The sequence below is a fragment of the Apis florea genome, unplaced genomic scaffold, assembly GCF_048593485.1.
Source record: "Apis florea isolate Af1SG1 unplaced genomic scaffold, ASM4859348v1 contig_3696_pilon, whole genome shotgun sequence".
Lineage (NCBI taxonomy): Eukaryota > Metazoa > Arthropoda > Insecta > Hymenoptera > Apidae > Apis > Apis florea.
The window spans coordinates 3,553,947-3,579,413 of NW_028256809.1; the positions used below are offsets into that span (position 1 = coordinate 3,553,947).

At 34.0% G+C, this 25,467-nt stretch overlaps 1 protein-coding gene and 1 long non-coding RNA gene across 3 annotated transcripts in view; one reads left to right on the forward strand and one right to left on the reverse strand.

Annotated features, from left to right (window-relative positions):
- The window catches only part of LOC105736597 (uncharacterized), a 252,618-nt gene that overhangs the window by 7,008 nt on the left and 220,143 nt on the right, over positions 1-25,467 (reverse strand). For both annotated transcript variants that reach the window (XR_015294243.1, XR_015294244.1), the window contains exon 5: positions 23,683-23,906. This is a non-coding gene — a long non-coding RNA (uncharacterized LOC105736597). The remainder of the gene's footprint in view (positions 1-23,682; positions 23,907-25,467) is intronic.
- LOC100864684 (dipeptidase 1) overlaps positions 22,145-25,467 on the forward strand; it is a 200,607-nt gene continuing 197,284 nt past the window's right edge. The window contains exon 1 of the mRNA XM_086914583.1: positions 22,145-22,286. The gene's annotated coding sequence lies outside the window, so the exon portion shown is untranslated. The remainder of the gene's footprint in view (positions 22,287-25,467) is intronic.

A 25,467-nucleotide genomic window follows, 5' to 3' on the forward strand; every position in this document is an offset into this window, starting at 1 on the left:
AGAGATTTATTAAAATCTCAATAATTAGTAAACAAAAATTCTCTTTCAAAAAAAAAAAAAAGAAGAAAAGAATTATTATTCTTAAGTCTATATTTTTTTCTTTATTGCAAAAACACATATCCTCTATTTCTCCACTTATGCTTATATCTCGACACAGCTAATAAATGCTCACCAAAAAGATATTTGCATAAAAATTTGACAGTCTATCCAATATTTGCTGAAATTAAAAGGTCCATAATGAAGGTCATTCGTTCCAAGCTCTCTGTGCTCATTATAACAGAGCTCCATCGCAGAAGATATTCCCGGTGTCGTCCCACGATCTTGGGACGCGTTTCAACCGGATGGAATTCCCTCCACGTGGTCGACGAGGAAACAATGTTCACAGCTCCCGAGCCTTATGACTTTGCGGCCGGTAACACGGTTACCACGCTGCCGTTTCCAGACTGTTGGAGCAGACAAGTTCCACGACGTTCCTGCTTTCATTAACCGTGCCATTTTATAATCCAGAAACGATCAATTTTCTTTCAACCGTGAATCAATACTATCTACCACGCATGGCCTTTCACCGTTTAAAATAACACGAACGCATGGGTGTCTGTGTTCTTGCTGGAAAAAAGAAGAGAGAAAAAGAAGGAAGATATATATAGAAGATAAAAAAATATATATACGTGTTTGTTATTAATGAAACATATGGTATGTGAAAAATATTTGCACGAAAATTGCTCGCAGTCTAATTATTAATGAATAAACGAAGAAATTAAATCTCGTAAAGGTAAATATATGTTTCCTGCAGTCATATAAATTATCAATAATTCTTTCGAACGTTTATAATAACATTGCAAAATTAAACATCGAAACGATAAAACGAATAAACGTATGTTAAATAAAAATAATATTTTGATTTTCATAAAATCGAAAAAATTCTCTCTGAAAAAGTAACAATTGTTGGAATATCAAAATTTTATTTACGATAGAATACATATTTTCTAATTCGATAATATAATTACCAGCGTTTGCGGTACTATAATCACTCTTTATAACAGAAATAGATTTTCATTATTTCCATTATCTCGGCAAAAATATGCTTTATATACGCGTTTATCCAGCTATATCCCGTTTATGTACTTAACACGCTTTAATTGTTTATCCGGTAACAATAAATGCGCACTTTTACCGGGTAAACAAGGCTTGTTTTATTCAACAGCTACGTGTGTGCCAGCAAATTTTTCGAACCGACCGCGATACTCTATCATTCACTGCGCGGAATTCGGCTGGTTCATTGAAATTTAAATCTTTCCACCAAGATCTCTTTATTCACGCCGATTTTTGTACACAATGAATATTTTACAATGTTTTTCGCCGACAATTTATTATTATTTCCTCCAAACATTTTGCATATTTATTATTTTTATATCCATTCTCTCTCTCTCTCTTTTTTTTTTTAAATATCAACTCGTATTATTATATACTCGTTTTATTTGGCGCTTCGAAAACTGCAAGTTGGTTGGTTTCTTAGAAGGAGGAACAATACAATATAATGGTAAAAATAATTTATTCCAATTAATGAGTAATTGATTTAAACCGATCGATTTTGTTTTATTCATTTATTTTAGAAAAAAGTGTCGTAAGATTTTTTTTCAACGGACATATTAATTACGTGCAATATTTTCATTGTTGTTCATTTAATTATTTTGCATTTTCATTTATATCATCTTTTATTATTCAATTTTTAAACTTTATAAAAGAATAATTCGTATTCGTATGTATTATAACTTTTTACCTTTTGCAATTTTAAACATTCAAATAAGATTTTCACGCATTTTATTAGGCATTTCAATATTATTTCAATCCATTGAACGATTAACAATTCATTCTCTTCTGTGTATGTGTGTGCAATATTATACTTTTATGACACACTTCAATGTTTCCAATAACATTGTTTATAAACCTTTAAAACACAAAACTGTAATTTCTGATTAATTATAATTCTAGAGCTTAAATTATAAAAACAAAATATAATTTATCATTGTTAAGTAATTATAACTTTTTGCAAAAAAGAAATATTAATACAGTGGCATATTTTATTCTTAAGACTCAAAAATTTAAATCTGTAAAATATATGTTATAATATATTATTTAAAACACATTAACAGTTTTCAAATTTCAAATTCAATTAGAGGATTTTACATTTTTTCAAAATGAAATGTTAAAAACTTTAAAATTATAGTCTCAAATTTTCTCAAAGATCCATGAATCACGGATTAAAAAAGCTTCGAAACAATGGCAATAATTTAATAGTAGCAATAATTTAATTTTAATTAAAGAAACAAATTTCAAGCATTTACAACAAAAAAAAAGAAAAAAAGAAATTAAAAAAAATTAGAATCTCACTCTGTACATTTAAAAATTGAGATTAAAACCTGTGCTTTGTACAAGTTTTTTTTATTTCTCTCGATGTTGATTAATAATTCATCAACCTCATTTGCATACACGTAATATACTTTTATTATTCCTCTCTTCCTCTCTAAATATTTAAAACAAAAGTTCAACCCTTCTTGCGGGTTAACCCGCAACGCACTTTTTAATCTTTCACGTCGAAACGAGAATTACTCTTCTCGTGAAAGATGTTTACGTTAAGGGATTAAAAGGTTCCTGAACACTTTTATTAGTCGTGCTCATCCGTGTGCCGCAGTGTGCTAAAGTTTAAATTAATATTGCCGCGGTTATCATCCGTTTTCCCGTGTTTTTCTTGAAATTAATTTAACCTTGAACCGAAGTTAAATCATTTTGCGGTTGGAATTACGGTTGAAACTTGGACGAACTTGCTGTTAATAATGCAATTGGGAGGCTCGATCGAGGTTGGATGGATTTCAAGTAAAAAGTGTTGGAAGTAGAATTGTTGAGAAGTAGTTTTGATTAAATAGTTTTGAGATTTATTTTATAAGAGAGAGAGAGAGTACTGTACAAGAAGTATTAAACTGAATGAAATTGATCATAATTAAATTACTTTAATCCTGGAATTATTTATAATATGTGTTTTACAAAATGTACTTAATATTGAGAAAAATTATCAAAGTAATAATAGTTTAGAATAAAATAATATTAAAAGAAGTGAGTATGAAAAAAAAAAAAAGGTAAGAAATAAGTATAAAGTATAAAATAGATTGGCAAAGATAAATTTTCTAAATTTTAAAGAACAACTTTATTCTAAAATTAAAAATTTATCATTATTAGAAATACCAATTTCAATCCCAAGCATATTAAATTAAATAATACAATTACTATCTTTTTTTCCTCCCCCCTCCTTTTTTTCTTCTTCTCAAGCAACAAATTAAATTATACTTTCCGCGAGACATTCAATAATTGTGTGTACCGTGGATTAAACACTTAAAAGATTGCTTTTAAGCGGAGCTTTTGATTTAAAGTGGGAAAAAGGTGAAAGAAGATAGAGGAGGTTTTAAAGCCTTTATCGTGCCCATTTAATGACCCTCTCGAATGAGCTTAGGTTTATCTAGAACTTTATATTGCTTCTTTTCCGTTTCCCTATCGAGTATAATACGAGGTTAAGAGATTATTGGACGAGACAATTCCTTGAAATTACCAAAGCGAATTTCGCGAATTAAGTGTTACCCCGAATTCTAATTTTAAGCAGTCTCGCGCGAAGTAATCGTAATTGGAATTTGAAGATGTATCTATTTTTCTCTAGTTTTATTTCTCCAACAATTTTTAACAATTTTCGAGAAACGAGAAACGAACATTTTTCTTATTTTATTTACAATACTTGTCGTTTTCATTCTGAGAAAATGGGAAATCGGTACAATAGGAAGAATTTACATGTCAATGGTTTGAATAAGAATTCAGAATATGGAATATGGATTTATGAATGCATGATATTAGTCGGAAAATAACGCGTAGAAATTATTCAAATTCTATTCTTTCACTTTATCTCTTATCTATATGATAATAATAATAATTTGATTTTTGAAAATCAAAATTTTATTTTAATCTAATTTGTTAATCTCTTTCTCTCTCTCTCTCTCTCAGATGATTATTTGAAAATTGAATTTCAAGAAAATTTTGTGTACATACAAAAAAAAAAAAAGAAAAAATAAATATCTTTCCAAAAGATTGCTTTATCTTTTAGAAAAATAAAACTTTTTAATCTCTCAATCTTTAATTTTAGACAAAACACAGATAGAAAAATTAAGTTAATTGGATTTATTGCGGAGAAAGCATATTCCTAAGGGCACATTAATTAAAATTGTAACAAGGTGAATCACTTTATGGGCAACAGATGGTCTACGTTTCTGGGTGGCACATGAATTACTAGGATCTGGTGTCTGTACACTTCATAGACGTGTCGTAAATCCATGACACGTTGCACGGGCAATTCGTGGACACACGGTTCGCTTCCATTGGGTCCAACCCTTAGATTGACCTGCACCGCCATCTTGCCACCCTTCCTAAGTTATAGCGAACCAGATGCTCGAGATCTCGAAAGAATTATTCAACTCTTTTCGTTTCCAATCATTTTTTCCTGATTTCATATAATATAAAACGTTATGAAATTTCAAATAAGTGTAATTGTATCATATTACAAACAATCTCATAATTTTTAATCAATTTTAAACACAATAGAAAATACTTTCATTCCAGAAACATTCGAAAAGATCATCAGAACAATTCATCGTCGGTTTCATCATCGGTGTATCATAAGTTAAATAAATCTTTAACGAGATTTTCAGATTTACCGAAATTTGAATAATAGCAAGCAAAATATAATGGGAAATATAATAGGAATCGGAAGTGTTTCAGGGAATTTCGCGCAGAGTTTATCGTCGTTGGACGTCGATAATCGATTAATTTATTTTACGAACAATCGGATTAATTTGGCTGAGTCACAAAGCAGCCATCACGGAATGATGCGTGAAACGAGCTGAATACCGAATGATCCCGATGGCAAATCCGTTTTTAATTTCTAATTGTTCCCTCCCCCTCCCAAGTTTTCCCCGTGTGCTGCACGATCTCGTGAATTATGAAACTATCGAATTTCGATAAGGGACACGTGTAAAAAAGAGGCGAACGGCAATTGATATCCGCCTGCTTTTTCTTCCTTTTTTTTTTTTTTTTTGTTTTTCATCTCTGAACCGTTGTATATTTACCGTGGACATTTGCCGTATTAAAGTGGTCGTTCAATCGTGAAGAGCGAACGGTTATTATTATTCCTTTTTAATTTCTATAAAATATTTTTTATGGGAGCAGAAAATTATTAATACATTTATACAATAAATTTCTAAATAGTGATGAATTAATTTTTTTCTTAAAATATAATATCGCCGTTCTTTTTCATCTCTTTGAAAAATTCTTCTAAACAAACGATTAATTAATAGAAATTAATCAATCATCCCTTTCACAACGTGTATCGAACGATTATTATTCCTGTTCATCCTTTCTCCACCCGCACAAATTTGACGCCACACGAAAGCTTTCTCTTTAAAACTCTCTTTTTTTATCTCATCTCGATATCATTTCTCGTCGATGAGATATCGCCGTTCTAAATAGAGGCGAAATTTTTAACGTTTTTCCCCTCTCACTCGCACTCACTTCATTGACCTAGCCCAAGCTTGGAACACGTGTAGTGGTCGGATAGACGATAGACGACGCGTCAGCGATATTTTTTTTCTTTTTTTTTTTTCACTATTACCATATTACGTACGCATTTTCAGAATGATCCGTGTAAATCTGCCAGTCGTCCTACTTTTTATGCATATCTTTTTTTTTTAAACGATATTTCAACGTTAATTGCGCTTTTTAAACGTTATATCTTTTTATTGAGACGTTGAAATAAAATGCATTAATTTGAGATACACTTTTATTCATTTATTCACTTTGGATTTTTTCGATTTTTTTAATATTAACAATTCGACGTGTTGATTTTCGACATTATCGAGATAATTATTTGTAAACTTGAAAATTTTATAAATAATAAATAAATAGGGATTATTTAAAGTATTATTAACGCATGAAAATGGAAAATATCGACTAATCGCTTTAAACAAAATTGTCGTATCGAAAATTTATAGTATGAGTGAACGATTAAAAATAATTGAAACTGTATCGTTTATTTTCATCGTGGATTGATATTTATGGCATGAAAGTAACAAACTTGTTTCTTATTAATCAAATCGAACGATAAAATGATTTTGAAAGAATTTTTCCCGCGCGTTTTTAACAGATACCAATCACGTCTCACGCTTATTATACCAAAACGGAAACAAAAAAAAATTCCCTTGTCCGATTTTCGCGACAAAGGGTTCAAATCTCAGAAAGAATATCAGAAGATCCAGATAATTCACGCAGCCTTGCTGCAAACAGAGAAATCTCGTATAAAAGACCAACGAGCCGGAACTACGTCGCGTTTCACAAAGGGAGACTAAGTAATATCGGTATAAAAATTCTCTTGTCATCTTTTGTTCCAATTTACGAGTAAACAGAAGCACAGTTAATACAACACAGTTGAAAACTTAAAAATTACGAATCACACGATGTGCCTATCTCTACTTTTTCAAAATGTTTCGCACAAAAATAATGCTTATTATATGTATATACATATATTTTTATTAATTAATTATTAAATCATTTACGAAATCATTTACTTCTTCGTGATCGATATTTTTTAATTATCCAACTGATGAATCGCGTGTAAAATATTTTCAAGCTTCGAATCGAAGTTAATTATTATTTTTCCAATAGGAATCAAGGACGAAAATATTATTATAATTATTAAACTAACTATAAAAGTAGAAAGCAGTATTATTTTATATTTTTCAGAACGTACGACTCGTATCTATCCGATTTTTCCAGATTTTTTAATAATTTATCTCGCATCGTATCACGTAGTTGTGGCGATATATTAGATTCGTGGTGAGAGACAGCTAGTTGATCCTCTCCTATACTTCATGTTTACTGAAATTGAATTTTGGCGTGCAAGTATTCTTTGCCGAAGACGTATAAATTTTCCAGCGACAAATGGATCCATTGGGACTGGAAGGGTTGAAACTAGCTTAGGAAGGTGGAACAAAAGGGGAGACGCGAGAAAGGGAATTCCAAATATGTTCCTTGCCAATAATGCTAAAAATCCTTGAATTTTCTCCGTATAAATAAAACGATGGATTCCCCAATTTAAATATCTCTATTATAACTCTAATTAAAATACGAATACAACCACATACATAATTACAAACCACGTTGGATTACGACGAAAGCAGCACTCTCTCCTGTAAGAAAAACGTAGAAGAATAAAAAACAAGAAGAAGAAGAAGAAGAAAAATTGCACGAGTTGTAGGCCAAGAACACGGAAAAATCGGGGGGGAGAAGAGGGGGCGAACAAGGGAATCGTTGCGAAGAGGCGCCAATAAAACGGCACGCGACAAATGTTACGGCGCCTTTTCCGGCTCGAGTCGAACGAGGAGGAAGAGAGGGAGGGGATGGTCGGTGGAAACAATGTTGAAGAGAGAGAAAGAGAGAGAGGAGGGTGGACGAATAACGAAAATGGGATATATATATATATATAGAGAGAGAGGGTGGAGAAAAGGGAGAGAGAGGAGAAAGGAAGCTTTGCACGCTCGCGAGCGTGTGTATAACGTCGCTAAACAATAGTCGCGTTGGAAAATGGGTTGGCGCGTTCGTCGTGTCCCCTCCTTGACTGAGAGAGGAAACGAGAGAAGAGAGTAAGTAAGATGAAGCGTCGAGGGAAGTCTAACCTTTCGACGATGAGAGGGTATCGATGACGTCGGGTGGATGGTTTGACAGCTACTTATCCGTTATCCAAAGTGGGGGGAGGGATGATAATAGCTTGGAAATTTTTATCAATTGCAAGCGAGTTTCTTCTGATCGTCCATCCTTTCGGACAATTTTTTGAACAAATTGAAATGACGAATGTCGAAAAAGCTAGGTGTGGACGTTGCCCTTTTTTGGACAATTTTTAGCCCAACAAATTCAAATTAAATTCAAATAACAAATATTGAAAATCATCGTGATCGAGTGTCGAGCAACGGGTCGAGCATCGGATTATTCTATATATATATTGATCTATATAAACTAGCGAGCTAGAAAGACGTGCATACAACGTGTACAAACGTGTGCGTAAACGTGTTACACGTAATCCCTTTACGACGAATCCATATACATTCGCAGCAGAGGAGCATATGTATTCCTATTTCGCGCGTACCTACGAATCACCACATAAATTCATACACATATATCCGGCCACCGCGTAAATATCCATGCATACGCATGCATATGCATGCACATACATAAATTCATATATGTATACTTATACGGATGCACGTGTGCACGTATAGCACTTGAGGCACGTACCAGATATCTATATATGTGTATGTATATATACACATACAAAAAGAAAAGAGAAAAGTTGAAGAGGCAGGGAGAATTATAATAGAGTATGCACGTTTTACAGGTACATATGAAATAATTAAGATAGTATGTGATACTATTTAATACAGCCTTTAGGCAGATTATCAAGCTTTGCAATCTTGTTGCATAAAATTTAGATGGTAAACTTCTTTGTGGTTGTGTTTCATTCGTTCGTTGATACATCCTTTTTTGTTTATATAATCTCAAAATAATCTAATTCCATTGTTTTAAAGAAATAATCTTGAAACTGATTTCTTGAAAATGTCGCTCTAACATCTCACGAAACGTTATCAACCGCCGTGAACTGAATATTCTATTATATTCTGCGGATATAAGAAAGAAATAAGAGAAATTTGTAAGATAATAATCGTGAATCATATCGAGAAATATAAATTGGAAAATTGTTTTCAGGAGGAGCTAATGGTAATAAGTCCTCTTAATATTCCGTGCTATCAAGAATACGCTGCAAAATTAATTACTATTTACAAAAACAATTCGCTGGGATATACTTATATCCCCGAATTTATTCTCACTCATAAACATTACTTACATAATTTGAATTCAGTCCAACTCAAAAACCATCTGCTCCAATCGCAATGCTCCCGCCTCTCTCGAGGCGGACGAGCAAGAACGAGATTCAAGAAGAGTAAAGGTTGTCGGCCGTTTAACCGCCATTCATGTTAAATGTACCGAAACTCTGGCACAACGAAAATTTTTCAATAGCCGTTCACAGCCGGGAAAACATTTGCTTATTAATACTTGTTATCCCATCCAAAGCGGTGGCTCATCGATCTCCACGTTCACGTACAGATCATTCACTCAATTCGACTGTTATTCGTAACTTTATTATTCACACACTGTATCGTCCCTTCGTACCAAGTCGAACAAGAACAACGAGATTGGATACAGTCTATACATCCCATATAATGTAATAACACAATTTTTTAATCCGATTGAAAACCTCGACCGAATTAAAATCGTCGTAATAATTAGCGATTAAAAATACCTCTCATCAACTTATTTCCAAATATTCGCGAGAAAAAGGTTAGATCTCCCTCTATCAAACAGAATTTTTCGAATCGAGAGAAAACTTTAGAGAGGACGCAGAAAGGTCTAGATTAGAATGGTGTACGCGAATCGAGGCGATCTGCATAGGCGCGCTATCGGGCGCGGTCGCCTTGTTTGCGATTGGCTCGTTGACTTAAGCCGATGATGCACGGCTTCTGACCGTGCGTCGAATATAAATCCCAACTTCCCCTCTCGTGCCGCGCCTCGACGTCGAATAAATCTGATCGCGGGCCGGATAACGTCCGCGAGCCAACTTCCCACCGCGCGGCTTAATGCAGCCTCAGATCGACGAGATCGAATGTGAATCAGCTGGGATTGATGCGAGGGGAGAAAGGATCGTTGATTTTTGCAACCTTTGTCGAGTTGGATAATATAAGTAAGTGGAGGAGGTTCTCGCCTCGATTGGATCGCTTGATTTTTCTTTCCGGATTAACCCTTTCTCGTTTGGGCGAACCAATTCGAGACGATTTCCCTCGACACCCGCTCGGTGAATTTCTTAGCTAAGTTGAAGTGATTTTAAAACTTTTATATTTTAATGTTTTATGTTATACGTTTACGTAAGGAAGAAAGAAAATTCGTTGAGTATTAAAAATTGTTGCGCGATATTTTAATGATTAAAGTGTCGTTTGCTATTCTTATTTTTCATCTTCTTATACTACATTTTCATTACTATCTTCCTTCTCTCTATCGTCAATCTCTTAAAGAATAGAATGGTCAAACTCAACGTCGAAAACGTAGATTTCAGATATAAAAGAACACAACCAACCTCGATGGTATATTATTCTACGCTTCGTAAGATTATACGTAGAAAGAATCTGAGAGTCACCGTTGGATCACAAAAGGATAAAAATTGCTCTCAAAATTGGTTTCGAGATATAGTTTCAATTTTAGAAGCGTGTAAATTGTCCCGGGTGAAGAATAATTCCTCGAATACACTGAACGCCTTTTTTTAATATTCTAAAATTTGTAAATTTCGTTATGGAATAAATTTATAACGTGAAATATGTAAGACGGGTCTCCGTCTATCTAAAAATCAATGGCGCGGATAACTGGTTGTCGAAAGTTCATTAAAAGTTTTTAAAAGGTTCCGTCAAAAAGTATTTGTTTTCGATCGTATCTTGCGGGGTGCGTATATATATGGCGGTATCAAGCACGCTTGTTCCATCGAAGAATAATCGCGGTGGTTCCCGTATTTTACGGTAATTACTCGCGATGTAAATCTCGAAGGGTTGACACACATCAGACGCGACGTAACTTGGAAATCTTGGCTTGTTTACAGAAATTTCAATTACCTCGTATCTAACATTTCGCAGCCTCGGATTTAATTAGATTAATTAACGTTGCAATGCTTATTCAAAATACGTTTCGCGCAATAGGGATCTGTACGTGTATTTCAACAGTGTCGCGAGTGGAATATTTTATTTTGCGCGTTGATGTCTTTGCGTATCTTTTGTTAAAATCTTTTTTTTCTTTTTCTTTTTTTTTTTCGAAAAGAAAATACGAAAATTCTTACCACGTGCCTCCGTGAGTAATGGAGAAAAATTGTTGGAAAAAAGGAAAAATTGATGATTTTGAATTTTAGAGCCGCGAAAAGCAACGTATTTTCTTAGTTTTAAAAATTAGAGGCATAGAGGTTAAAAATAAACAAGTCGATCTTACTTTTTGAAGCGAATAAACAGTTTCTTTGTGAAACAGTTTATTTGGCTGGATTTTGGTTATTATTATCTATAAAGAATGGACAAGAAACTTTGCCATGTATTATTTACAACGAAAATTGCATCGATAATAATTGGATGATAATCATCTGCGATTAATATAAAAAATCGTCGTTACAGCGTAAACAAATTAAAAAATATGATTAGAATTCGGCCTAATTCAGAACTATCAGAAATTTTCCCGCAAAAATGTTTTCAATGTAAACTGCACGCGAAAGAATCATTTCAGATGTCAACGTTTAAACCGTAATTTATTGACGTGATTTATGACAACAATTCCTTTCATATTCGTTTTATACAAAAACCAATTTGTCACGCGTGTGCGCGGCCGCTTTTATTTTAGGATTTTCCAATTTTCCCATTCAAATTTTACAAAAATAAGATGATAGAGAAACGCGATGTTACATTATTCTTAAAAAACGACACTTTGCTGCATAATTTTTAAAAATTCGAAATATTCCACTCACACCTTTGGAAAAATCGCTCTAAACCATCGAAACGAACGTAATTCATTCGATTCATTTCGAAATTCAAATTTAACGCGTTTATGAAAATAAGACGACGGAGAAACGCGATATTACATTATCCCTGAAGCAACACTTTGTCGCGCCATTTTTAAAAAATAATTCCATTTCCACGAGACGAACGTAAAATTCATTCAATTCCGCAAGATGATCGATCGAGACGTTATCGCGTCGAATTTCAAGTCAAGAATTAATAATACCTCGCCTAATACCCCGCCGTTCCCCTTCATCGTGGTAAATAAATAAAGCGGAAGGATAGGTAAATAAAGCATCCCACTCGGTCCTAGACACCGCTCTTACACTTCCCTCCTTTCTTTCCTCGATTCCATTCACCCCTCTCTCGCACGCACCGCCCCTTCCTTCCTTCCTTCCTTTCTTCCTTCCTTCCTTCCTTCCTCCATCCGGTGCACGACTTCAACCCTCCGCCATTCCTCGCATACCCGTCCGCGGTGTTTACCTGCGGGGAACCATCGACCCACGTCGACATTCTCGTTCCCTCGTGTCGGTGTGGAATACTCCAATTTGTCAACCGCGTACGAGCACACTTTTTTCACTCCCCCCCTAAGACCCTCGGCTGTCGCGCTTCGAAGGGTGGCCTTTCACGAGAGCGACACGCGTCGTCGAGGGCGTCGCAGTGGCGTAGCTCCGTCCAAGAGGTCGTGGCGTTGATCTTGGGTGGAAATTGGGAATTGATGGAGGTCGTTGGATTCTCTCTCTCTCTCTCTTTTTTTTAAATTAAATATCGTGGAAGGGATTTAATTTCGAGGAAAAATCGTGTATTTTGTGGGAAGCGTTTATTTTAAGATTCGATAGATCGGTATATGATTAAATAAATTTGAGGGCTATCGTTATGGGGCACGTATATAAGATCGTATAATAAAGTTTGCCACTTGACATTGGTGATATTATTACGTATTTCATTGCAGAGTATTACTGTGGCCATTCTCGAAGCTATGGCACTTCCTTGGGGAAGCTATGAATAGATATCAACCCCTTGTCCCATCTATTTAAAATAATTTTGAAAATGATTTTTCAAGCAAGAATGAAATAAATTTTGCGCAAAATATTTAAATAGTTTTACGAAGAATAAAGAGAGAATCTCTTTTTTTTCATTTCCATTTCTTTATTCACGTTTGGATAAATATCTGTAATTTGTTCGTCAAATATCTTCTCTTCTTTTTTTGGAAATTAAGCAAAATTATCGATGGAATAAAGAGAATATTCCGACATATACTGTTATTTCTTTTCGAAAGAATGTTATTTGAGATCCTTTTCAATTTATTCGATCCCAATGTATCCGACAAGAAGAAGTATATTTTATTATTTCTTCTCTCAAAATCTTACACGGTATGGTACAAAAGAATATTGTATCGTTTACAGGAGGTACAGGTTGCGTGCGGTTTGTGGTTTCTGGTCTCTATAATATGTCTCTCTTCGTTGATTAACCTGTTGCCTTTCGATATCCTTTCGATTAACCGATCACCTGATACTAATCTCTTAATTCAATTAAAAGCAAACACTTCTTTAAGCTAATATTTATCACGAGATGTATTTAACACGAGAAAAATCGTCGCAACTTTATTATTTATAAAATTGTAATCAATTGAATTGGCAAATAAAATTCTCCACTTTGAAATTTAACAATCCAAATTCTTCCGATAAAATTCATCTCTCAAATTAAATCTTAACTTTTCAAACTTGATTAATTGCAAGCAATGGAGAATTATAATCGCCAATAAAAGAAGAAACGATCCCAACGAATATATCCCCCAGAAAAATCCCTTTTCCATGCGAAATCTTACTCTCGATCTGCGATTAGAATCGTAACTAATTAGCGAAACTATCCGCGCAGATTCACATCTGAAACCATCGCCTCGAGCAATTGTTACTGATTGCCGCGAACTGCCTGAGGGGAGGAGGAGGAGGATGCACAAGGGTTGAAACTGCAAACAATAAGGGCAAATCGCGGGAGTCGCGATGATGAGAATTTCCATCGCTATCGCAGCCACGCTCGATGTAATGGTTAAGACAAGCTGTAATCGTCAGGCTAAATCAATAAACTTGGCCTGTTAGTTTCCTTTAATTTACCGCGTGAACACAATTAGATGTCGTTCTTGCAGATGGCGCCCAAATCCCTCCCCCTCGGTTTCTGGCTCCAGAGCTCATTCGATTGGGCGAATTTCGCGAGCGCGTGCATCGAAAACGCGATTTAACCGTATAATTTATGATGAGAGAGTTTCACGGATTTGAGTCAGCCGGTGATTTCGAGCAGCGGCGTGGATTTGTTTCGTGTGTTAATTTTCTTTGAGAATAGTAGTTAGAGATTGGTAGGCGAGGTCGATGATGATGTACAAGATGGTGGGTCGAGGAAATTATTATTTCGATTATTTTTAGTTGTTTTCTTTTTTACCTGGGTTATCCAAGGTGTTTCTTTAGTTAGGAGTATTACACGATGTTACAAATGCAGAAGTTTTTTTGAGCAATTGGAAAAAACGTCTCGAAATTTTATTGCATAATTATATTGTATAGATATTTTTGGTTATGCCAGGCAGTAAGTTTACAGATACATCGTCGAAAATATTTATACCTTGGTAAATTTAGTACTGATTGATCATCTGGACAGAATTGAACGATGACCAACATCGATTCAACAATATCGGCTCGTGACAACATCCTTTTTCACGCTTTCACAAGTTACCCCTTCGCTGTCAACCCATCGCTTTCAAAGTGTTGGAAAAATTATTTAGTTTCCGTCAATCCCCAACAGGGATTGCCAATGAAACTGTCTACCTATCCGCACGCTTGTTATAAATAATAAAGTAACGACTCTACGTAGCAACTGTGATAACTTGGTACAATTTATATCTTGTCACACGACATTTTGTACATTATTCATACGCGAAATTACGTACGTGCAGAAAGTTCGCGTAACGCGAAACAAGTTGAAAACGGAATATTATAAAATATTGTAGAATAAAAATTCGAATTTGTCAAAAGGAATTGAATTATAATATTTTTAGGGATCAAAATTTGAACAATTCGATAAAATTCTATAATAAATACACGCAGGCAATAAAATTATCTTCATATATTTTTTTTTTTTATTTATAAAATAAATTACCACGCTGGTGGATCAAAATTTTCACGAATGTTTAATAAAATTAAAAATGTAAAAAAAAAAAAAAATCTTACGAGGATTCACGATAATTCAAAAGATCGTTATTAAACAAATTTCGCGACAAATTTCAAAAAAGAAGCTACAACGCGCCAATTGCTTTTACCCCAATCGATCACTCAACACTCGCACCGATTAATTTCCCGGTTTCGCATCCGCGCGTAAATTTATATTCGAGCGATACGTTTCTTTACGATTCCAATAACACGATAGATATCCCCCCTCGTCCTTATCGGTTTTTGCCCGATAGTTAACGGCGTTATCCAGTCGGCAGAGATTTTACACGGTGGCGGAGCAACGGTCTGAGACATCGGCGCGCCTCAAACCGCGTCGAGTTCTTGCTATATTCGAACGGTTCAAAACCACACATACCGGACGTAGCATGCAAAGCCTGCATTGCAAGCAATAATCCGGGATTGTACCAGTTGCACGAGTCGCCGGCAGAATCGTTGGCTAAATTGCAACGTACAGTTATATAGTAATACCGAGAGTCCCAGAGTTATCGTATCGGCTCGTGATAATGGCCCCTCCTCCCCCCTCCTGCTGTTATTTCCGAACGCTGTTAACCAACGCGATTAAAATACGAAGATTCGATTTTTTACTTAGCCGGCTGCATCATCCGAAAACACTATCGACGATCGTGGCCTCTCTCTCTCTCTCTCGAATTCGTGGAACATTATTCGATTCGAGCCTTAATTTGAACAGAAAATTGAATTAAAATCCACAAATATGTTTTCGCGAAAGAAATGAATTTTCGATCGAGGAAGAAGAATATATAATTCATAATAGCTGGATTCAGGAATGATTAAAAATTGTTTCCACAGATTCTATTCTCCTTCTGCTCCATTAATGGAAAACAATGTATTACTTGTATTACATATAAATGATCAATTCGTAGAGATTCGTGGTTCTCCCCTTCCGCGCAAGTTTCTCGAATAGACGCACACACTTGGTCGCATTGTCCTTGTTGCGGTAGTCCGAAGGATGCAGCGGGAGGAACGCTATGCCGAGTTTCTGGCCGCTGTGCGCCGCATTATGGGGCGCTGGCCATACGTCTGTATTCCATTATGTAATGGGCCATTGTACCGCGCAATCCCTCCATGGAAGAGGAGAAATGCCACTGGGTGTCGTATACATCGGCCCCTCACTGGCGGCCGCAAGCCTCTCGTAATCAAAGGAAACGACATTCGAATTGAAATTATTGATGTCAAGGGGGTATAGCGCAGGCTCGTGCCGCATCGAGCACCACTCTTCGCTTTGATACTCGTTGAACGAGTCGTTTTATCCAATTATCCATCCCTCCGATTATTAACGTGTTGTTGCGACAACAATATTTCAATAATTTTAAACAACGACAAATATCTTTGCCACGCGAAGTTTCGAAATCTCTGAATTTTGAACACGGAAAGCAATGGATTAGACGCGTAAAAAAAAAAAAAAAAAAAAAAAAGAAAAACGAGGGTTTGAAATTTCATCTATTCCAAAAATATCGTCCCTAAGCATCCAACAAGCAAGCAACGAACGAACGAAACGGCATGGAAGGCAGCAAATTGTCACGTCACCGAGAGAACGTCAGTCCAATATCGCGATGCCAACAATCGTCGAATCAGCGCGGCAGAAACGTAGCGAGCATACGTTCAATAGTTCCTGGACCACCTTGCAATTCAACGCGGCTGCGATGATTCGAACCCGAACCACTTACACACCCCCTCTCTCTCTCTCGACTTCCTCTCCGCATCTCGCTATCTCTCTCCCTCGTTCCAATCATCGTTTCCTTGTCCTGTTTCGTGCTCTCTTATTGCTAAGCAGATGAACAATTGAATTCCATCGATCAATTTGATCGTTTAACCCGCTGTTTTCATGTTCATCGTAGAAAATCGCAATTAATCTTTATTTTATATTTCGTGTCACGATCGATCTGTTTACAATAATAATTGATTTTTTAGAAATATATTCGTTCGGTATATTTTTATTCGTCGAGCGATAAGTGTTTGCCGACATGGATTATTGTTTGCGGCTTTTGTATATCGGAATCACGATCCCCCACGCGTTCCTTGCGAACGAGAGCAACAACTATGCTCTTCGATCGTCGGATATTGTGAAAGTTGTGTTATGCAAATAACGACGCGGATGAGGATGCTCGAGGAGAGTCGAGGTGAGTTACGTGCTCCGTTTTTGGACTTCCGGGAAATACCGGAGGCCGTTGAACACGCTACTTCGATTCCTTGTGATTTTTTCCTTTTTCTTTTTTTTTTTGGACCGCGTGACTTTGGATTGATCGTATTATATAATAAAACGAGGATGAAAAATTTAGATGATTGATAATTTTCAATTAAAAATTTGTTCGTAGCACGAAGGACAAATCACGTTGCCCTTCTCGTATCATTTATTAGTTCGACGAAATCCAAGCGATAGAACAGATAGCAGAGTGATGCTCGAAAACAGTTGCAATACGAGTTAAAATATAGGTATAGAAATAAATGTGAACAATAATTATTTTTGCTTTTATACATAGATTATTTTTTAACAAATAACAGTTTCAAAGCTATATTTCATAAATAATATTCTTTGTTCTAAAGAATATAATAATACTACGCCTAAAAATACATCCTATAAACAAAAAATTTAATTATAAGAAATGCTCATCTTGGATCAATATCTAATAGGAAAATATTTCCTCTAAAAATTAATTTTCATCGTTTCTCGCTATCATTGGATTGCTTCCATGTAAATGTTTCTTATCTTGAATGAGATTATTAAATCTCACTTCAAAAACTAAAGTGCAAAATCGCGTTGCAACGTAGATTAAAAGAATCGTGATCTTCCCGTAGTAAGAACTAAGTCACTGACAAAAATTCATTCCACGAGTCTCAAAATCTTAATCAGACTCGTTATAGTAGGGGTTGGAAGGAACGGCGTTATCGAGGGGCGGAACTACATTCGACGATTTACCCCTACGACCATTCATTCCGCCACGCAACAAATCCTCCTCGAAACAGCTCCTCCGGAAACGCAAACTCGACCGTGCAAATAAACATCGAGAACTAATTGATTCACCGACAACTTAACACACACACGCACGCGCATAGAGTCGGCGTGAAATAGACGTAGAGGGAAAGCAAACAGTCCTAAGCACACGGTGAACAAGAGCTACGCGGCACCGTGATGAAAATTACTCCTTAAAACCCGATCGATTTCAACCGTGATGTACTAATTCACTCGCCTCCGGGTGGCGACAACCGAGTCTCTCTAATTGATTCATCATCCGCTTGTGATTCTTCTTTTCCGACAATTCTTATTTTCCATGATCCGAGGGGAATCTTAGTTTGTCTCGATACAGGACCAATTCTACTAGCCTAACCGCTTGAACAGTGAACAAGAAATGAAAGAAAATCTAATCTAATCGATGATTAACTTTGAGTCTGCCGACAATAAAGCTATAATGCTTAAACAAAAAGAAGAAAAGAAGAAGAAGAAGAAGAAGGGAGGGAAGAAGAGAAGAACGCAAAACGAAAGGAAAAATAGAGAGAGAGAGAGAGAGAGAGAGAGGAGGGCAGAGAGGTGACAATTAAAGGTAAGGGGGACGCGCACGAGCGCGTAAAGTCATTAGCCTTAATTGGAGTGCGCCAGTCGGTTGTCAGTCGTTGAATAGGTGACATACGTTTCGCGATATGTTCCGCTGTTCGAGGGGGAACGTCCACCATCGATTTTCTCCGCTCTTGCACTCGGGTTGAACACACTGGATGCGCGATAACGCGAGCCAGCCGCGTCAAGTCATTTCGCAGCCGACCGTCCCCTAATTAATCGAGCCTATTTGTAACGCATTCGCCACGAGGATGAGCTCGGCCGAGAGAGTGGCTGGCTGTCCGACAGCCTTCTCGGCCAGGCTGGACGCTCTGTTACGGGACACGGGAATTGGCGGGTTTCTTTGGAAATGCTGGATTGGTTTATTGACAGGTGAATGGAAATTGGAAATTATATCGCTCGTTGCGTGTGCAATAGAATCTTGGAACGTCCGTTATTCGAGCATTTTCTTGTCTGATACCCTTTGCTGGTAACCAACGTCTTTTGTTTTTAATTAAACAAGGCAAATTTGAAAGTGATGATGCAAATATGTTTCGAAATATGTTAATTAAGAAAATAGGGGGGATCTATTGGATTATTATTAAAAAGTAGAAACGAGAAATTTATCGAAAGCGTGAAAATATATCGAATTCTCTCAGTTTAACAATATGAATTAAAGGTTGTAAATTGACACAATGCCTCGAAACAATCATGTTTCTTAGAGCCTTTAAATATCTTCCCCGTGGAACAAGTAACAAAGGAATAAATTTTCATAGGAATATTTCAACTAGGAACTTAGAAAAGGCGGCGAGGAAAGGAATTTAAGGCCATTCTTTAAGATCAAGAGATCGAGACGCTTACGTCCCCTTTTCAACCGTGAAAACGACCATGATATTTAACGTTCGTGGTTGAACAAGAAGTAAGATTCGCGAAATCTTTTCATTTCCTCGAGTTACCTTTCGTTATTTCTTCTTATTAAACCGTTTCGCTTTAATCGAACCGTGAATATCGATTTCATCCAAGACTGTTCAACGATGAAGATGAAAGAAATAAAATTTTACCACGCACTTACCACGCGTGATTTCTGCGGTAAGCCTCGTTGAATGTCTTTGCCACCCATTTACGTTAAAACGAATCTCACAAGAAATTGTTTTAACACTTGTTAAAGATAAACCTGCCATCTACGATAAGCGGTTGTAAATGTTTTATTAAATGTGCCTCTTCCATATTCTTTTTCCACCCCAATTCGAAATGTGATAAAATCTTTTACGTGGATTGCAAAAAAAAAAAAAATAAAGAAGGATAAAATTCTAAAGAAAATAATCAGATTATATTGTATGAAAAATTAATGTGCATTATTAAAACTTGTTTCGTAATTAACGCAGATATCGAGATTCCAACGCGCGATATTCTTCAGATTTTCAATAATCAGTTCCATCAAACATCATATTGCTTTTTTTGAAATATACATATCAATTTATTTAATAAAAGATTCCTAATATCAATTCTCATAACATTTCTGACATTTCGAGGCAAAATATATGTATTTATAACATTTCAGAATATTCGATAAATTAGTATCAATTTCTCTATGTTTCAAAAATACATGTGTGGTTTAGACAGATTTCTAAATTAACGATGAATCGATGTTAATTCGTCTCTTTTAATTTTTATCCCAATAAGTATAGCGTTCGAGATGAAAAATCGTTTCAATCACCTTTTGCATCCTTTTCACACGGAGAATTTATCTGGTGTTTATAGAGGAACGCGTAGAGGATTGTCTAAAAAAATATGAATCAATGGAAACATCGAGTATCCGTGTCGTACTTTCGAATACACGAAACTAACTCTCTGGTGGCGTTGCCAAAAACAAAATGTAGGTCGCAAACAAGGACGATCAACCGATCTGGCGAAGATTTATTCGAATTCAACGACTGGGCACAGATAAACGGTGGATGGTCCGTGTTGAATACGTTCGATTAACCGAGCACAGATTTTCACGCTGATGTAGTTTTTCGCGATGCGTAACATTCAGTTGAAACAAGGAAATACGAACAAACGAGCTTAAACGAAGAGTAACGTTGGCCGAAGAACGCTATTTCGAATATAATGACATCGTGAAATTTTTAAACATATTTTCTGGATGCAGGAATAAAACATTAAGTTGGGGGTTAATCCTTTGTCAATAAGGATCAATCGTTAGTAAATGACTATATGAGATAAGATATATTACGATTAAAAATATTGTATATATCAAGTTTTAAATTAATAATACAAACAGAGTATTAAATTTTAAACGTAAAAAAAGTAAACTCATATTGTCGATATTTGCTTTATTTATCTAAAAGTTTCTCGAATCGATGAATGCATCACAGAAATACCGAATCTGTCGTTCATATTTAATGCGTATGCTATCGACGTGAAAAAAATTTCCCTCTCTTTCACTTTTTCTCCCTTTTTTTTTTTTTTTTTTTTCGTTGTTTCCATTCGTTCGCAATCGCTATCATTTCTCTTCTGATTCATTTTTTTGTCTTCTATATATCCTTTCATACAAAAAAATTGTCTCATAGAAACGAATGACTCTATTACGTATTTTGTGTTATTTTTGCTGAATTCATGGAGGAAAGTACGCAGAAGAGCCTGTGAAATTTTTCATTCAAGCTTCAAAATGTTTCGCTTCCTTTCCCCTATATCTCTTTCTCCATTATCGAGTTTTTCTTTTAAACAAAAGCCGTCGATTTACTTTATAAATTACGTTTAACATTGAAAAATGTATGAAGGCTAATGGAAAGAATCGAATAGTGTATTTTCTGCGTTCTACAATACGAATTTTTTTTCTACAAAACATTGTATTAGAAATATATTACATATTGCACATATATATATGTAATTTTTAAAATATTTTTAATGAAAAATTCTTGGATAGGAAATACAAAAATAAAAATAAATTTATAACGGAACGTTTATTGTTACACCGCAATTTATAATGCTTTGTTTTGTGTTTCAATTTAAAGTTTTATAAATTGTATATAATCCAATATTTGAATATTGAAAGTAATAAAATAAAAGATAACAATGTAGGATTTTAAATTGGCAACAGTTACATTTCCATACATAGGATAACATACCTGTAACATTGTTACAGCACGATATGTTTGCGAAAAGTTGGAGTGGTAAAAAAAGCTCTTATTGATTCTATTTACACAGATGTAAAGTGAATGTTCGTAATAATATTGTTTATCAATATTATCTATTGCACTATATACATGTTAACATTTAAAATATGCATCACTTTTTTCATTTTAAATTTTCATTTTAAATAAATTTTTATCTTATTCAAGTCTTTTGATATAAAAAATATTTATATTAAAACTTTCTAATGGATTTTGTTATAAAAATTTAGATTTTTTAAGTATTAATTATGTTCTTTTATTATGTTTTAGAATTTCAAATATTATTACTAAACGAATTATTACTATTATTTTTTATAATCAAGCTTTAATTAAAAAAATATCTTTTTTAATAATAATATATTTTGTTAAACAAATATTTATTACTTCGCTTTCAAATTTAAAATCGCGGGCCTTACTCACAGGGACTGAATCTTTGCGCAGCAGCATGTGCGCAGTTTAATACGCCTGCGCGAAATAAAGGAGGTCTGTGAGTCTTTCGGTAAACGTCGCGTCGGAGACATGTTGAAATTTTATAAGTGTCGAAAGTGATTATTAAAAGTGTTAAATATAGTGCTTTGTGTTTGTTTAAACAATCAACAATTGATCGACGACATCAATTCTACGTAATCATGTAAGTTGAAAACGTATTATATTAATAGAACGTAATATTAGATGTAAGATTCGTCTTAACCTTCGTATGAATAAATTTGCGACGCAATAGACATTTTTGCAAGAAATATCGTTATGTAGAGTTCGAAACGGTCGATAATTGATTAAATTTCTGCGGTTTTCAATATTTTATCAACTCATCTTAATTAAGAATTTTCCAATGTATAGAATTTTTAAACAAATTTGGTATAATTAATCGATAATAATTTTTATGATAATTCTATAAAAAATATGTATATTATACGTAAAATTAAGTCATATTATATATAAAATCATTAAAATTATTCATCAAATAATCATAAAAATGATACGTGAAAAGAAAATTAGGTAATTCTAAAAAGTAGGTATTTATTATCGTAATATTACGATATTAGATTTCGATCGAAAGATAATTAATATAGGACATTTCCCGCCATTTTCCTCATCCGCTAGGATATTCCCGCCATTATTATTTTTTTATTAACGATAGAGAAGTTTAGTTTTAAATTGAGAAAAATATTAATATGAAAGAATTATAAGATATATAGGAATATATAGGAGAATATTTTTCGCAAAAATTGAATATTTGACTTTTCGTTATCTATTCAGTTCACGCAAACTTTTTTCAAAAATTTATTTATAAATATCACGTTTGTGTAGAAATAAGAGGAAAGCATAGATATGATTATAAATGAACATTGCTATGGCAAATATTAGCAAGTGAATAATATTTTTTTTTTCTCTATACGATATACGTAGGATTTTATTTCATATATATATATATATATATATATATATATATATATATATATATATATATATATATATATATATATAATGTTTTGAATTATAATGCAACAATAAAATAAACTAATTGAATATTCATTTCTATTTGTAATGTAAAATTTTTTCCTCTTATAATTTTTTTCTGTCATGAATATAATATTTTTTTTTTTTTTTATAAAAGTTTAAACATTGCTTTTTAAATTTTTTATTTGATAAAATAAATAATTAATAATCATGAACGAAATTTTTCATTGGCTTTCATTTTTATTTTTAATAAGAAAACAATAATTATTTTCATATTTTTTATTTTAATTCGTATATCGGCTGTAATTATAAGAATATTTTTTCCCAAGAAAATTTTCCTGCAATAGTTAATCTCATTTCACATTATTATTTCCATCAAATGGCACCGTATTATTCTTAAATCATTAAAGAAATTTCTTTTCCGTCGAAATTCAGCTTCTAAACGCGTATTCCAATTATCGCTAAGCCACCGAAGGAAATGTGTTTTCAATGAGTTTGCAATGGAAGCGATCTACTACGCTTTGAAAAAGTTTTGCGGGCGAAAAACAAACAAATTCGAGTGCTCTTACCTCACAATAAGTCTGAACTCGTTATATTTTGCTTCCGTATCAATCGGCTTCTTGCCAATCGATACAAGTTTGTTGTTGTTATCAGTCGTGTTCCATAACGTCGTTACTCCTTCATAATATTCAAGCTTCTCTCGCAATTTTTCCACGCTGTTTACTTTCTGGCGGATAAAACGAAAGCCTGTATTATATCGTACCGTTTCAGGTCGCCTTTCTTTTCTCGTAACCTGCAATTCGAATTTTTATTTTAACTAGCAGAATAAAGCAGATATACTTTCGATTAATAATTTTCATCGTAGAATATTTAATTTCACTCGCGTATACCGCGTTTTAAATTTTCCATTTTACGATCGGACAAGTCAGAACGAGTCGGCAATCCTCGAAAGAAAAAGTTATCTTCCCATCCACATATTTATTTAACAAATAAATCCAGTTCACTTCAATTGCCTAAGAATTTTTCCCGCTCGATAAAATCTATAATTGGCTGGTTGCAATGTGTGCACGCGAGCATCGATTAGGATAGAAATCTATACTGTGTTTTAATTGGCAATTCAAAAAACAAAAAGCTGTTTACCCTTGTCTACTATAACGCTCTCTGATTGCGTGCTTAAAGAGAAGTGAACCTATATAATGCGATAATAAAATGACCAATCAAGGAAATTGTTGGTATTAAAGCTTCCTATATAATATACGCAATGTATTACATGAACTTGGTAAACGATAACGATCGTGATAAATTTATCAGGTAATAATAGTGTTCAAAAGTATTCGCTTTGTAATTTGGCATCATATTTCAATAGTTTTTCTTAAAAAGAATTTAGGGGTTTTTTTTATTCAATATTTTCTTTTTATGCAATATTTTATTAAAAACAACGCGAGTAAATTGAATTTGGCATCATAGAATAAAAAAAATTATAAAAAATAATTGTTATTATAATATATTATTATATTATTATATAATATTGATATTAATTCATATTTTCAATTATATTTTCCTGAAGCTTAACGTAAATATTCTGAAATAACGTTATGAGTTTAAAAAATTTTCCACATATATTTCAATTTCATCGATATATTCTTATTTTCACACCATCAATTTCTTTTTTTAATAAAAGAAAATTAGGATAATTGGAGAAAAATTCTGTTGGCCGAAGGTACGAGTGTTCGTTTAAAAAAAAAAAATCTAATAATTCTTTGCGCCGTATTAAACACGATAGTGATGAAAGTTAGGCGAATGTTATAAAGTCGATTTCACACGAGTGAAATTAGTATAGTGTTTTCAGGGAATATAGGGAAACTTCAAAATAGAAAAACATGAAACAACAAAACAAAACTTTCAATAACTGGTGCACACACTCTGAATTACAAAAAAGAAAAGTAATTAAACGCTTTGAAAAAACGTTTAAATACTCGGCAGGAGTTTCGAAAAGTACTCGAAAAAAGAAAAGCAATTATAGTGTTTAGGCACCAATTGAGAATCCAATCCAATTGCAGCCAATAAAACAACGGAAATTTATCGTTGATTAATTTTTGAAAGAAAGAATTTCTGATTGCATAAAAAGAAATTAAATCGATTACAGTGATTCTAAAATAAAAAAAAAAAACGTTAACGCAGAGAATATATAGAGAAATTGAATTGATTAGAGTTTAAAATAGTTTATGATTTAATTATGGTATTAGGGAAGTAATTTCTGAAGATTTACAGATTTGATGAACTTCATTTATATTCATATTTGGTCATGAATTTTTAATAAGGTTATAATATGAGTTTGGTTAGGCACTACGAAG